Source organism: Panthera uncia, chromosome B4 (genome assembly GCF_023721935.1).
Source record: "Panthera uncia isolate 11264 chromosome B4, Puncia_PCG_1.0, whole genome shotgun sequence".
Taxonomy (NCBI): Eukaryota; Metazoa; Chordata; class Mammalia; order Carnivora; family Felidae; genus Panthera; species Panthera uncia.
Genome location: NC_064809.1, coordinates 62,501,449 through 62,516,531, shown reverse-complemented (window position 1 = coordinate 62,516,531; position 15,083 = coordinate 62,501,449). Strand labels below are relative to the sequence as shown.

General features: G+C 39.3%; 1 long non-coding RNA gene across 1 annotated transcript in view; it reads right to left on the bottom strand.

The window, feature by feature from the left end:
* The window catches only part of LOC125918937 (uncharacterized), a 47,385-nt gene that overhangs the window by 3,438 nt on the left and 28,864 nt on the right, over positions 1–15,083 (bottom strand). Inside the window, exon 3 of the long non-coding RNA XR_007456624.1 lies at positions 7,825–7,971. This is a non-coding gene — a long non-coding RNA (uncharacterized LOC125918937). The remainder of the gene's footprint in view (positions 1–7,824; positions 7,972–15,083) is intronic.

The following is a 15,083-nucleotide window of genomic DNA, read 5'->3' as shown; positions in this document are numbered from 1 at the left end:
TTCTTTCTTTCTTTCTTTCTTTCTTTCTTTCTTTCTTTCTTTCTTTCAAGAGAGAGAGAGAGAGCAAGCAGGGGAGAGTGGCAGAGGGCTTAAGCAGACTCTATTCTGAGTGGAGCCTGCTGCTGGGCTCCATCCCATGACCTGAGCTGAAATCAAGAGCCGGATGCTCAACTGACTGAGCCACCCAGGTGCCCCAGGGACTGTTGTTAACTCTTTTCCTAAGTTCTATGAGCTGCTCTAGCAAATTAATTAGAGGAGGGGGTGAACCTCTACGTTATAGGCTGTTGGTCAGAAGCACAAGTGACAACCTAGGTTTGTGATTGGAGTCTGAGGTAGAAATGAGGGGACAGTCTAATGGAACTGAGCCCTTAACCTGTGGGACCTGGTGCTATCTCCAGGTAGAAAGTGTCAGAATTGAGTTAAATTACAGGACACCCAGTGGGTGTCATAGAATTCCATGATGTGTAGAAAACCCATATATGGCATCGTGAGTGTTGTGGAGTGTTCTTGGTGTGGGACACAAAGGCAGAAAGAAATGACAGATAAAATAAATTTCCTGAAAACCTGCAGCCCACTGACAAATACTTGAGGCTGGCAGAGTAAAACATTTCTCCAGGAATTCCCCAAAGCTTATGCTTTGCTAGAGGGAAAAACAACCTTAGCTTGACAATAGCTAGGCCTCCAGTATCCTGTGAGTCTTCTTTAGCATATGAAAATCTGATTGGAAGCTTGCCTTGAACTTTACATCCCCCAACTCCCAAGTTTATAACCAGTGTCTCTTCATGGTCCCAGGGCAGCTCTTTCTGCCCACGGGTCCTGTCCCCATGCTTTAATAAAATCACCTTTTTGCACCAAAGATGTCTTCAAGAATTCCTTGACTGTTGGCTCTGGATCCCCCCAATCACTCCAAAACCTCATAATTCTGAGTACTGGAGTGGTCTGAATATTCGGAGGTTAGTGTGTATAATATAAATGAAGACATTAGTTTTCCTTTACAACCAGACACAGCTTTAAACTTTTTCATCACAAACTGGAAAAAAAGATTTGAAGCTCCATAGCATCATATACAATGGAAGGCTCTTCATAAACTCTCCAGCCTCTCAGGTAGCTGATACTCTTTTGGAACACTCTTCCAACTTTTTCTTACCCATCCTTCAAAATTCATTCTAGCTTATCTTTTCCTAGAAGCCTTCCTCAGAGTCCCAAGATAGACTAAGAGCAGAGGTGCCTGAAATTCTGGGTAAGGGAGCTTTAGCATGGCAGTCTGTTTGGATGGGTTGAATACCTAAGGGATTTATTTTGAAATACCATTTGTAAAAGACGGACACTTTGGGAAGAGGGAAAATATCCTCCCAAGACTGTTCGGTTCTTGTGACTGGTCAAATAATTAAACTGACACAAGATAGGTTAACGGTGAAAAAAGCAAATTTAGCTAATTCATGCAAAGGTCTCATAGATATGGGACTTAAGAAATGACGAAGGCAGGCAGCATTTATACTTTTTATACACAAAAACAAATATGTGAGGAATCGATAAGACAAAGAAACATAGGTTTGAATCTTTGAATCTATCCAGAGGCTTTTTTTTTTTTTTTTTTTTTATGTCCTTGGTCCTGAATTCCTGTCTCTGATAAGGATGCACATTTCTACCTCTTGGTTCAGGGAGTATACCCTTCACATTGGAGGTTTATTTCTTGCTTTCTGGAGACAAAGGAGGGTGTTCTTGCATTGGCTGTTTTTATTCTTTTATTTTTATTTTTATTTATTCATTTTGAGAGAGAGAGAAAGGGGGAGCAGGGGAGGTTGAGAGGGAGAGGGAGACAGAGAATCTTAAGAAGGCTCCACACCTCATGTGTCTTGATCTCACGATCCTGGAATCATGACCTGAGCCAAAATCACAAATAACCAATATGTCAATGTGCCTGCCCCAAGACCCAACAACATACTTTTTGCCTTAGGAGGAATAGTATACTTTTCAAAAAAATAAGCATTAAAAAGAAAATCACAGGCCCAAAATGGCATCATTGAGGTTAAGGCCCCAAGTCAGTAGAGCAAGATCTAATACCTAACCTACCTACAGTTCCAACTCTCCAGGAATGTAATCTTTAGCCAGTCAACGTGGAATTTACTGGTCAATACTAGAAAATTTATTTATTTAAGTTTATTTATTTATTTTGAGAGAGAGAGAGAGAGAGAGCATGAGCAGGGGAAGGACAGAGAGGACAGAGAGAATCCCAAGCAGGCTCTGCACTGTTAGTGTGGAGCCTGACATGGGGCTTGATCTCACGAACCATAAGATCATGATCTGAGCCGAAATCAAGAGTCAGACGCTTAACTGACTGAGCCACCCAGGTGCCCTAATACTAGGAAACTTATTGATATATCCCTTCTACACTGTCACGAGTATACTATTGTCACCGGCTAGATCCCAAGACCTGACTTTTACTGTACAGCTATTTGTGTACTCACTGACCTTTGTCCCACATTTTTCCTTAAGCTCTTCCTTCCAGTTTATTTCTTAACTAAGGCAAATGGAAAGCAAACGCACCCCTTCAGCAATGGTGACAGCCCTGGCAAGACTTCCAGAGGCCCAGAACACCCAGATCAGTTTGAGCATAACCCTGACTCACAACTGTGCTGATGGACTATGCAGTGACCTCTAGAATGACCGACAATTACCTTTACCTCATTATAATACTAAAATCTCTGCCCAAAGAGGAGCACAAGCCTCATTTACATAACATACAATGTATGTGTAGGCATGTTTCCTTAAAGCACATGCACAACCTTATGCCCCTTGATATATATAAGAACCCCCTTTTTAAATATTTATCCTAACCCTAAATAAAAGGAACCCATCCACCGTCGCTTGGAGAGTCACAGTTTTAGAAGTTATTCTCTGTGATCTCCTTATTTGCTGCAAATAAACTTTACTTTGTGCAACAACTCAGCCTGGTGTAGTTTCTATCTGTGACTCACCAAGGAATGAACTCATGTTGGTTTGGTCACTCTAGGAAGACGAACACACACAAGATGTGTCTCTCCACAATGTCAGCTTTATTTAATTGCCGGAGTCCAGCTCCAGCAAGTCCAGGGGTTCCCGAAGGATGAACGGTGTCGGCGAAAAAGTGAAAATAAAACAAAACTAAAATAAAACAACTAAAATAAAAAATAATAATGGACACAGACAACAGCAGTGTGTTGAACTGGCCGATTATTGCAGCAAACGTGGCATTATATTTGCTAGTGATTTCCTTGTAGCATACGTCATCTATGTTTTCTGGCATTACCCAATTGTAAAATTGTTCCTTTGTGTAATCACCCAATAAGGAATAACGTGGTTGTTTTTTTGTAACGTTCCCTCCTGCCCTTTGCTTATTGATTAATTTCTTTCATTGTTTTTATTATGTATCTACGTTTATCTATAAGCTAAGAAGTATTTGCTTTGCTGTTTTCATGAAAGGTCATCTATCTCTCAACACCTCAAGTGGAACAGTTACAGGGACGTGACCTCTTAGTTGTTTCCCTGAACCATTCATGGTTTTGAAGAACAAAAGTGTTTGCCTGGGTCCAAGGTGCGAGGAGGGGGCCAAAAGGGCCTTAGGAACCCACACCTTATGCATTCTCAGAGAGACAATGCACCTAGGAACTAATGGACCATTCTGTACCTTAACCCATTAGGTTCAGTCATCATCTGGAATGCCTCCTGGGGGCCAAGTGGGCCTACGGGTTAGAGTGACCTGTGTCCATAGATGCACTCCTTAGTTGCCGGAGTGGGGCTTTCAAATCCATATGTCTCTCCTTTACAGGCCCTCTTTGCTGGCAAATGTATGAGGCTATCCTTCCTGTGAGTAGAGGAGTCTCCATAGGGGATGGCAAGGGCTAAACGTAAGGCCGCACAATTTCTTGCGGAACCTTATTTTCTTCCCTAGTGGTTCTTTTCCCAGAGGGCCTGCAGAGGGCAATTCCCCAAAAGACAATACCCCAGGTAGTTTTAAAGCCAAATTACCTAAAAGCGGGAGTACAAGAAGCTTCACTGTCGGAGGGCCACCCTGTAGTCACCAGTCCGTCCACAGCCCGGGCCTTGCCACTCAGGCTGGGATAGCTCGGCTTCCAGCATTTAATCATAAAACAAGGTTAACATTAATTGTGAAGCAGGTTCAGGATTCCAAACTCAATGGCATTTCACCACGCATTTAACTTGGCTTCATGCATATCAACAAAGCAAAGCACAAAGTCACACAACAAACAAGATACATCAGGAGGTAAGAAGTTAATGAGCCAGAGTAAAGTCAGTCTGTAAGTACACAGTTGAGATGAAGCCTGTCTAGTCCAGGTCAGCTTTTGGCATGTACTGCTTATTATATTCTGGCATTGGAGGCTCCCTATAAGGTTCAGAGATGAACTGAGAGGCAGGTGTCTTTCAAATTCGGTCAGAGGTGAAAGGGTCTGTGTCTGGAGAGTCTGATATTTAGATGCAGAAGTTCTCCCTTTCCAATGGAGTTTAATCAGTGTTAGGCCTTTGTAGGCCCTTTCTGGTTCTAGTGATTATCAGCTCCTGGTTCTTCCAGGTTCCAGTGGTCGTAGAGATTATCAGTCCTTGGAACTGCTAGTCTGTGCTGGTTTTGGTGCTATCTGGCCTTAGTTGCAACACCATTGGCTGCTTACATCACTGCTTGACATGAGTCATTGCTTGACATGAGTAAGTCCATCTTATTCTCTACACACTCCCCTTAAGAGGGCAACCTTGCCTAAACAATGCATTTCATGCTAATAAATTCTTTTCTTCTAGTTTTATGCACCTTCTCTGCCTTTAAAAACCTTTCTTTTGTTTAGTTCAAAGAAATTCCCTTCTACTTGCTAGATTGGGTACTACCAGATTCACGAATCATTTAATAAAGCCAATTAGATCTTCAAATTTTCTCAGTTGAATTTTGTTTTTAATTTTTATTTTTAAATATTTATTTGTTTGTTTAAGTAATCTATAGACCCAATGTGGGGCTCAAACTTATGACCCCAAGATCAAGAGTCATATATTCTTCTGACTAAGCCAGTCAGGTGCCCTGAATTGTGTTTTTTAGTAGAAGGAACAGTGAATGTGAGATTTATTTATTTATTTATTTTAATATTTATTTATTTTTGAGAGAGAGACCACAAGCAGGGGAGGGGTAGAGAGAGAGAGGAAGACACAGAATCCAAACAGTCTCCAGGCTCCGAGCTGCCAGCACAGAGCCCGACAGGGGGCTCAAACCCACAAACTGTGAGATCATAACCTGAGCCAAAGTTGGACACTTAACCAACTGAGCCACCCAGGATCCCTGAATGTGAGATTTCTGGAATGGGAGCAATCTTGACATTAGGCAACAAATTTGAATTCTGTAAGAAAATGGAAGACATCTAAATGTCATTTTCTATTTGATACTGCCTTGGAATGCAGAATGAAATGAAACAGATGTAAAATGAAATCATAGAATGCTGATGTATTTATACTGCATGAAGTTTTAACTCATCACCAGGCATCCATGATCCTCTTCTTCACACACACCCCAGCTTTACTACTTAGCTGGAAGGCACCACTCTGACGTTCCCAATACAGTGGGAATGGTGGGAATGATGTTCCCACTCCCCACCCACAACCCCACGCATTTATTCACCCCTCAACTTCAAAATCAATTTATTAAAATCTCACTCTAAAATAATAATAATTTGGGGCACCTGCGTGGGTCAGTTGTTTAAGTGTCTGACTTTGGCTCAGGTCATGATCTCATGGTCTGTGAGTTTGAGCCCTGCATCGGGCTCTGTGCTGACAGGTCAGAGCCTAGAGCCTGCTTCAGATTCTGTGTCTCCCTCTGTCTCTGCCCCTCCCCTGCTTGCACTCTTTCTCTCTCTCTCACTCTCAAAAATAAACATTAAAAAAAAATCTAAATACTAATTCAATAACAGTTGCTAAAAATAAAATAGAAATGACTCTCATTACTCTATTTTAGGATATTAAAGTTAAGTCGACTAAAATACAAAGTAATCCACCATGAAAGAACATTGATGGAACCAATGAGGTAAGTATTCATATAAGGCACACACAGTGACCCAAGCATATAAGTATGGAAATATGAAATGACTGTCAGTTTAATATTGTAAAACCTCTCTATATTAATATGAAATATTTTGTTAATCATCTACTTGATTTATGTCCTGAAGGGTCACATAATGCAATGGCAATAATATAAATTAAGCTAAACAAAAGACAGTGTGTATAAATAAAGATAGCTCCCAAGGAAGCTTCCGTTGATATTAACATAGATTTTCTGTGTCAGAGAAATTTTAGTTGAGGTGGCTTTTTGGAGAGGCCAGTAAAGATTAGGACTGCAAAATTAGCCGTTTACACAGCTAATTGGCAATCACGTTGTTATATGAAGAAAATCTGCCTTCTGATGAGGCTGGAAATTCTTTAAGGGCAGGGACATTTTCTGTCTTACTCTTTGTTTCTCCAGCTGATATCCAATAAATATTGATGATAACTAACTCTTTGTTGGGGAGTAGCAGTAGAGTAGGACAGTGTCTAGGCATAGGGAAAATGATCAATGTTGTGTTCTAAAGGACGCTGGAGTCAAAGCTTAGAGAACGAATCACCTGCTGTAGAAATACTGAGGAGAGGGGCTAAAATGGGGGGGGGTCTAAAGCAGTGAGAGTTTTAGCAATCTGCCTCCCAAGAAAACTACGAATAAGTAGGCATCCTAGATTTGTGTAGGGGCTCTATAATGAGATTACCCAACTCTGTAATGAGATTAACCTGTCACTGCTGAGATAACTTTAAGGAATAATTTAGGGAACTGCCTTTCAAAACTCCCTTATTTCTTTATTAATATTAGGCCACACCTCCTAGCCTGATTCTTTTTTATTGACTAGATAATGGGTCAATAAATTACCTGCAGCCTATTTTTGTATCACCTGTGGGTTGAGTGGCTTTTTAAGTGGTTGGGAAAAAAAAATCAAAAGAATAATAATACTTAATGACCCATGAAAATTATATGAAGGTCACATTTTAGTGTCCATAAATGGTCTTATTTGAACATAGCCATGCTCATTCATTTATGTATTACCTGTGGCTACTTTTATGCTGTGATGGCATAGTTGAGTACTTGTAACAGACACTATATGGACCACAAAGCTGAAAATATTTATTATCTGACTCTTTAAGAAAAAAAAAAATTGTCAACCAGATTCACCCATCCATAGAAAAGTTAGTGTGAAGGTGGTAGGTTAGCCAGATAAATGGTGTAATAACTAAATACACAAGTTTTCTTTGGGGTTTTTGCAGTGAGAAGGCTTTAACCCACAGACTACTAGTGTTCAGTTCCCTTTCACAAATCTCATTTCAGCCTGATACCATTAAATATTTGATCATCTAGCTTCCTTTATTCTAATGATTTGGCTTCAAAGGTCAGACTGTAGAGTACATCTTATGTACTTATAAGTTGTATGAGAACAACTTATGTACATCATAAGGTTCTTGAGTATAGTATTTCCCCTCCCTGTCATAGTAACTTTTACCTTGTAAATTAATAATTGAGCCCTTGGTTGGGATTGGCTTCCTGGATGGCTTGAGTGCTGGAAGAGAATGTGCTCTTCATACAGAATTGAGCAGTCTGTGCTCAATGTAATTGTAAATTGATACATTGACTCTCTAGTTTTTCAAGGCCATCTCAATAGCCTACTTAACACTAGTTCATTTTTCAGAGATGGACTCACTCCTGGTGAACTCAGGGCATTACCTGGAATATACTGAGCTCCTCAGAAATTATACTGATTATTACTATAGACTTACCTCTAGGGGAGACAATGCATTGATAGGAGTTCTTTTTCAATAAATTGCATTCTGGTTTATACACTACTTTGAGAGTCTATTTAGTATGATTTAGTTCCGTTAAGCTTGCTTCTTCCTGAATGTTTAAACAAACTTGAGGTCCTAGAACTGCAAAACAAAGGATTAGAACCTGGAATTAGTTTGTCTGAGCATAATTTAGTCATTCATTATTCACTTATCTAACGTTCACTGAATATCTCCCATGTACAAATCACTGCACTGGCCTCTGGGGTTCACAATATGAATAATACATAATCTCTGCTCTCAGAGAATTTACAGCAGTGAAACAAAGTTATAAATGCAAAGATATAGATAGATATGAACAGAAGTTATCCCAAGGACACACGAGGAGCACCTTAACATAATCAATGGAGACTTTAGAGAAGTAATGCCAGGGCTGAGCCTTAAGAAATGGATAGTGAGGGGCACCTGGGTGGCTCAGTCGGTGAAGCATCCGACCAGCTCTGGTCATGATCTTGCGGTTCATGAGTTGGAGCCCTGTGTCAGGCTCTGTGCTGACAGTTCAGACCCTAGAGCCTGCTTTGGATTCTGTGTCTCCCCTTCTCTCTGCCCCTCTTCCCATCATGCTCTGTCTCTCTCTAGCTTTCTCAAAAATAGTCAATCTGAGAAGATAAAGACTCCTGGGAATAGAGGAGGTGAAGGCATGAACAAGGCAGAGACCCAAAGAACATCATAGTTTGTGGAAGAATGTATATTCTATTTGGCACACTGGGGTAATGAGCATGAGCCAGATTAAGACTTTGCCATCTTAAAGAGTTTCACCTTTAATATTTTTAGGATAATGGTGGGGAGTCACTGAAACTGCCACTAATATTTATTGAGCATGGTACTGTTTTACGTTTTTTAAAGTCATTTAATGTTTTCAGTGACACAGTAAATAGACACCATTATTATCCCCATTTGTCAGATGCAAAAACTAAGGCTCAGAGTAGTTAAGTAATTGTTCCAAGACTAGGTAGCAACACATGGCAGAACAAGGATTTGAAACAGTCTTTCTTTTTTTTTTTCCTTTAAATTTATTATTTCTTTTTGAGAGAGAGAGAGAGAGAGAGAGAAAATGAGAACATGAGAAGGGGAGGGGAAGAGAGAGAGGGAGAGAGAAGGAGAGAGGAATTCTAAGGAGGTTTCATGCTGTCAATGCAGAGCCCGACATGGGGCTCAAACCTATGAACTGTAAGATTATAACTTGAGCTGAAATCAAGAGTCAGATACTTAACTGACTGAGCCACCCGGGTACCCTGAACAGAAGTCTTTTTAACCCCAGAGGTCATGTTCAATAGAAGCACTGTGGAATAATGTCAAGCCCATGTATTTTGAAGGAAATCATCCAAACACTGTCATCCATTCTTTCTGCCTTGATTTTCAAGTTAGACTTTGAAGAGTCATCCTCAACCTTCCCTCCCCTTGAAAACAGGACACAAAACCCTTTTCATATGATGTGAATCTACTTGAGGAAACATATGTGGAAATAACACAAATGCCAAGTATGGGTAAATCATGTTTTACAAAATTTTTTCTATCCTGCCCTTTGAAGATAATTTCAAAGATGGTAAATATCCAAACTGTCTTTTGCTTTTCACTTACTCCTTCATCAAGCCCTATCCAAAAGGGCTCCACTCTTAAACAGTCAACATTTGAAGATTTCAAAATAGAAAAGAATAAAAAATTAGTGTTTTAAGTGACTTCAAGGGATCAATTTTCAATGTAAAGGAGTAACTCTGAATTTACTAGCTCATAAATTCCTTTTAGGATTTTGTCTGGGAGAATATTTAATTAAAGTACAGTAGACACTTGAAATTTTTAGATTAACATTCATGATGTGAAAAAATCATCAGAAATATCCTTTAAGCAATTTGCAATTTTTCTGAGTCATAATTTCAGGTTTTAAGAGAGTAGGCTGGTCTCAAAGTCCAGAGTTAAGTCTTAGATCAAAAGCTAAACTTCAGGAAATTAATGTCCACATCTTTTTCTAGTATCAAATCGGGATGAACAATGCAGGAATCTTGCATGTCCTAGGATGTCCTAATGGACACTCAGAAGCTTGACTCTCTGTGGAAGACCACAAAATATATTTTTTTCTACAATTCTTGCTGTTCTGTAACTTGTGTTAAAATCTCTTATAGACTTTATATAATAGAATTGCAGGCCTCAAGTTAAAGCACTCCTTTTTCTAGGTAGAATGGAAACCAAAGCTCCAGACTAGCTTAAATTGTAAGTTTCTTGCTAAACTTGAACGTAACTAACTCTCAAGCCATCTACCTTAGGTAACTAGAAATAAACTTTTGTCTTGCGTCACACATTATATTTTTGTTCCTTATAACATAAGGTTTCTGCTAACTACCAGAAAAGGGAGGAAGGTGAGTCATCTCAATTTCTGACTGACCTTTATAGGGGATGGAAAAATTTTCCTCTACCTTTCCAGATTCTTTTGGCTGGTCTATTAATTAAATTAACATAAGACAGATTAACAAGAAATAAACACATTTAATGATGTAGTATAGGGCACCATAAGAATGTGAGACTCATGGGGTGCCTGGTGGCTCAGTCAGTTAAGTGTCTGACTTTAGCTTAGGTCATGATCTCATGGTCCATGAGTTAGAGCCCTGTGTGAGGCTCTGTGCTGACAGCTCAAAGCCTGGGGCCTGCTTCAGATTCTGTGTCTCCCACTCTCTCTGGCCCTCTCCTGCTCATGCTCTGTCTCTCTCTCTCTCAAAAAAAAAATAAATAAACGTTAAAAAAAAAATTAAGAATGAGAGACCCACAGGCAGTCAGGCAATTGAGGCCTCTATGTCATCTTGAGCTAAGAAGAAGGCAGTCAGGGTCTGAGACCTCAAAAGGAAAGAAGACAATTCACAGGAAGATGGTAAGAACAAATGTTTGGTAAACAAACATGGAGAGACAATGGACACAGAGAGTAATCTGATCCACAGGCCCTGACAAACTTCCCCCGCACCCCCCCCCCCCTCCCCGGTTTACCACACCTAGCCCATATTCTTTAGAGTTATCTCAGGTGATAGTTCTCTTCCTAGACCATGCTCTCTATCTAAATTCTTGTAGACAGTTAAGAGGGGAGATAAAAACCTGAGTCTTTTGGACCTTGATTGATTTCAACTCAAAGTAATCCATCCAAAATGGCACGTTTTGGAGAGGCTTATTCTGAACCTCTTCACCTTTCAGCTGGCAGCAAACACTGTGTTTCCTTTTCTCACCTATTTTCTTGGGTCTTACTGTAAGACCCTGGACAAAGTGTTTAATCATCTTATGATGGCTATTAAGATCAAGAAGAGGTTTTGTTGAATTGAGGTTATTGCAGAAGATAATGTAATGTACTAAGAGATTCATCTAGAAAAATATTTGTAAATGTCTCCAACTCTTAGTCAGACTTGAGATTGGTACACACCCCTCCCATGATGCCAGTGGGGCTTACACTTTCAATAAGAATATTCCATTATTCTCTAGTTTCTATCTTATTTGGATCTTGGTAATTATGATAACTGAAACCAACATATTTCTCTGTTTCTATGTTAAATAATTCTGGAAGAAAGCATTCTTTCCTGCTTTTGTGCTATCAATATTAGGATCTAGCAAAAATAACTTAGCTACTCTCTCCAAGAAATACTTCCCCTTAGAAAATAAAACTATGAAACAACTAAAATAGCCTATTCATCTAGCTGACTGGTTAGTACTTACTCAAGAACATCATCTGGCTCTCCTAAACAATTCAAAACTATAATGGGATACATGTTATCTAATCCCACTCAACTCCTTGTTTTGCCAGACCCACCATAAAATCACCCTGCCCTGGCCTAAAACCTTATAAATATTGTCTCCTGACTTTTGCCTTTTGAGATGCTGTTAGGACTCTGTCAATGTGATGACTTTCCTTATTGTAATAAGGCTAATAAACTTAATTTTGTTTGATTAATGGGGCTTTTAGCTGGTCTTTTAGGAAGTATATTACAAATTAAGGAGCAAAGTCCTGATTTTACCAAGGTAATTTGCTTATATCTCCATTGTTTCCTCTTAAATAAAACACTCTCCTGGTCCTTCTCTCCTGATTTTCATGTTAATCATGCCCTTGCCTTTCTTTATAGCTTTCACAAATTCCTTTTTCTCTTAACAAACAGAGAAGGAAAAAAGCTTTTAATGAGAATTATGCCATAAAGTACCTGGCAATTGTTTCTCTGCTCCCCAGCATTCTCAGCAAGCTAACTGCAGATTCACCTGGTCACTTCATTATTCTGGCAGTAGTAAGGCCCCAAATCCTATGCAATTCAATCTTGGGGTTCCATTTGCATTACACTAAGAAAGAATTTACTGATAGTTTTCAGTTGTGAAATACTGAGTGCAGCAAGAACAAAACTATCTAGATAAGAAAAATGCAATGTTGTCACTATTTAGCAAATGCTCACAAGACAGAAAAGAGTGTCTTCTGAGAGTTTTTAAGAACTTCATCTGGGGCAATTTGGAGACATGGTCCTGAAAAACATACACAGGGTTGTAGTGTGCAAGCCTAGGACTGGATATCCAGCAGGAATACGGTCAAGGAGTGGGGAATGTTCTGTATTTTCTATTTCTGCTAACTGTGGTCTACATCTTAAGTCTCAGGAGTAGAGCAAAGCATAACACTTTGTAAGGTAAAATGAAGATTCTCAGATGATCCAGGGTGCAAGGGAGAAGGGGTAAGAAATACAAAAATGCCATGCATAGACAAGATTCTCACCTCAGGTTAAACATGGCAGTAGGCATCTTGGGGGTGACATTCTCAGCATGTCTGTGTCTCTCCCAATCTGAACCAGTTGCCTTCTACCCTTGGCTCTTGATATTTATTTGTGATTTCCTTTCACTGCCATGTCAGGCATTCCCTTTGCCTCTGTCCCATTTCCTATGTTTCATACCTTGTTCTTTCTTAGTTTTCTCATTTTGGTGGCACATATCCTCCAGTGGTTACTTTTTCTTTTTCGTAATGTTTATTTTTGAGAGAGAGGGATAGAGTGCAAGAGGGGAGGGGCAGAGAGAGGGAGACAGGATCCAAAGTGGGCTCTGCACTAACAGCCCAGAATCTGATATGGGGCTTGAACTAATGAACTGTGAGATCATGACCTGAGCTGAAGCTGGACACTTAACCAACTGAGCCACCCAGGCACCCTTCCTCTAGTAGTTTCTTAAGGAAGGGTATATGGAGATTATTTTTATAGTCTTTGCAAAGTTTTCTTTTTTTTTTTAAGTCTTTGCAAGTTTTTATATACACCAGCACTTGTTTGATAATTTGGCTAAATAGAGAGCTCTCTGTTTGGGATAAATTTTCCTTCAGAATTTTTAAAGTACTACTCTAATGTCTTCTAGCATCTCAATGATGGGGTTCCAGACACACAACCCCAACATATGGCACCTTGGCATACTGAATATATTAATTTGGAGTTTGAAAAAACAGTAGAAGCAGGAAGGTCACTCTGACCTCTGTGCTGTCCCCCCCTTGTTTCCTCAAAGGAAGAGATAATTCCTTCATGTGAAAGATACCATCCCTCCACTAGGAGAAAGGGAGGTGTTCTTATAACCAAAGACAGGACATTTAGGGCCCAGAAGCCTGCATAAATAAGCCTTGTCGCCTATTTACCATTTACTATCCATAACCCAAATTCCTTTGTCTTGTCGTCTCCTCACAAATTTATTGTCCCTTTGTCTAAAAGGTATCAAAACTTCCTGCTCTGGTCACTTCTTCTCATCTTCGTTCTCTTATGAAGGCTCTTGTATACATGTAAGAATTCTACAAAATTTGTATAATTTTCATCCATTAATCTATGTCACTTTAATTTTTAGACATAACCAAGAACCCGAACAGGGTTAAAGAAAACTTTTTCCTCCCCTATATCACATTGCTGCTGAAAAGCCCAAAGCAATTCTGATTCCTGTTGATCTGCTTTTTATCTCCTATCTCCTCCTGTCCCTTTTCTGGAAGCTTGAGAATCTCCTCTTTTACCTTAAATGTTTTAGATTTCACAATTATATGCTTTGGTGTAGGGCAATTTTTATCTGTTAAAATGGGCTCTTTTGATTTGGAAATTTGTGTCCTTCAGCTCTGGAAATTTTCCTTGAATTATTTCATCATTGATTTCTTCCCTTCTGTTTTTTCTTTCCTGGAAATCCTATTATTTGTCTGCTGAACTTCATAGACTGATTTAATTTTCTTACCTTTTTTCTCCTATTTCATATCTCCTTGTCTTTTTTGTTCTGTGTCTGATTTCAACTTTATCTCTTCAAATTTATTAAATTTTGACTTATTTTTAAAAATAATGTCTTGTTCTAGTTTTAAAAATAAAATATATTCTCTTACCTCTCTCAGGACTGAGAAATGGAAAACTACTGAAACCACAACTTGAAAAACAAAAACAAAAAGCACCAAGACCACATTTTGCAAGACAGACAATTTCAGCAACAGCTCATGGGTTCAGGAAAGATAAAACCACAGACTCTTTCACAAACAGCCTTGCCTAACCTATCAAAGCAGTCAGAGGCTTAACTCACTTGCAAATTCTGACCAATTCTTTCCTGTCATAGCCCTACCCTTCCATCCTGCCCCTCCCCCATTCTTACTAACTTCCGCCTAAAACCATCCTTTGACTAACTCCTCCCCAACAAAACTTTATAAAACTTAAGTGCCAAAGCTTCTCAGAGTCCATTTGACTGATTTCATTAGGCCATTTCCCTTGTCTGGCACATTTCTAATAAATTATGTTTGGTATGTATTGTTGTAATCATAATAGACTTCTTAGGTGGTCTCTTCTGGGAAGTTTTGAACAGAAATTATGTAACATTTTCTTTCTCCAGCATATTGTTTCCTCAACACGTGCTTCTTCTGCCTATTTGGTCTTTACCTTTCATGATAGAGACTTTCTTTAGAGTTCTGGTAATCTTTAGTTTTCTGCTCATGATTGAGGGCAAAAGACAGAAAAGCTGATTGGAAGTTCTGAGTACATGGAGAGCTTTTGTATACTTTGAGTTTACTCTAGGGCCATTTATTTGTTGGGCAATCCTAAATGTCAGTTTCTCTATTTCTTCTCTCTTAGGTTGCACATATTCCCTCAGAGAAAGGTGTGCAATATCCTGCCTAGAGGGTAAAGATACAGCTGCCATGGTTTGGGGGCTGAGTAGTTGATAAAGACTGTGGAGTAGAAGATAGAGTATTAGCACACACAATG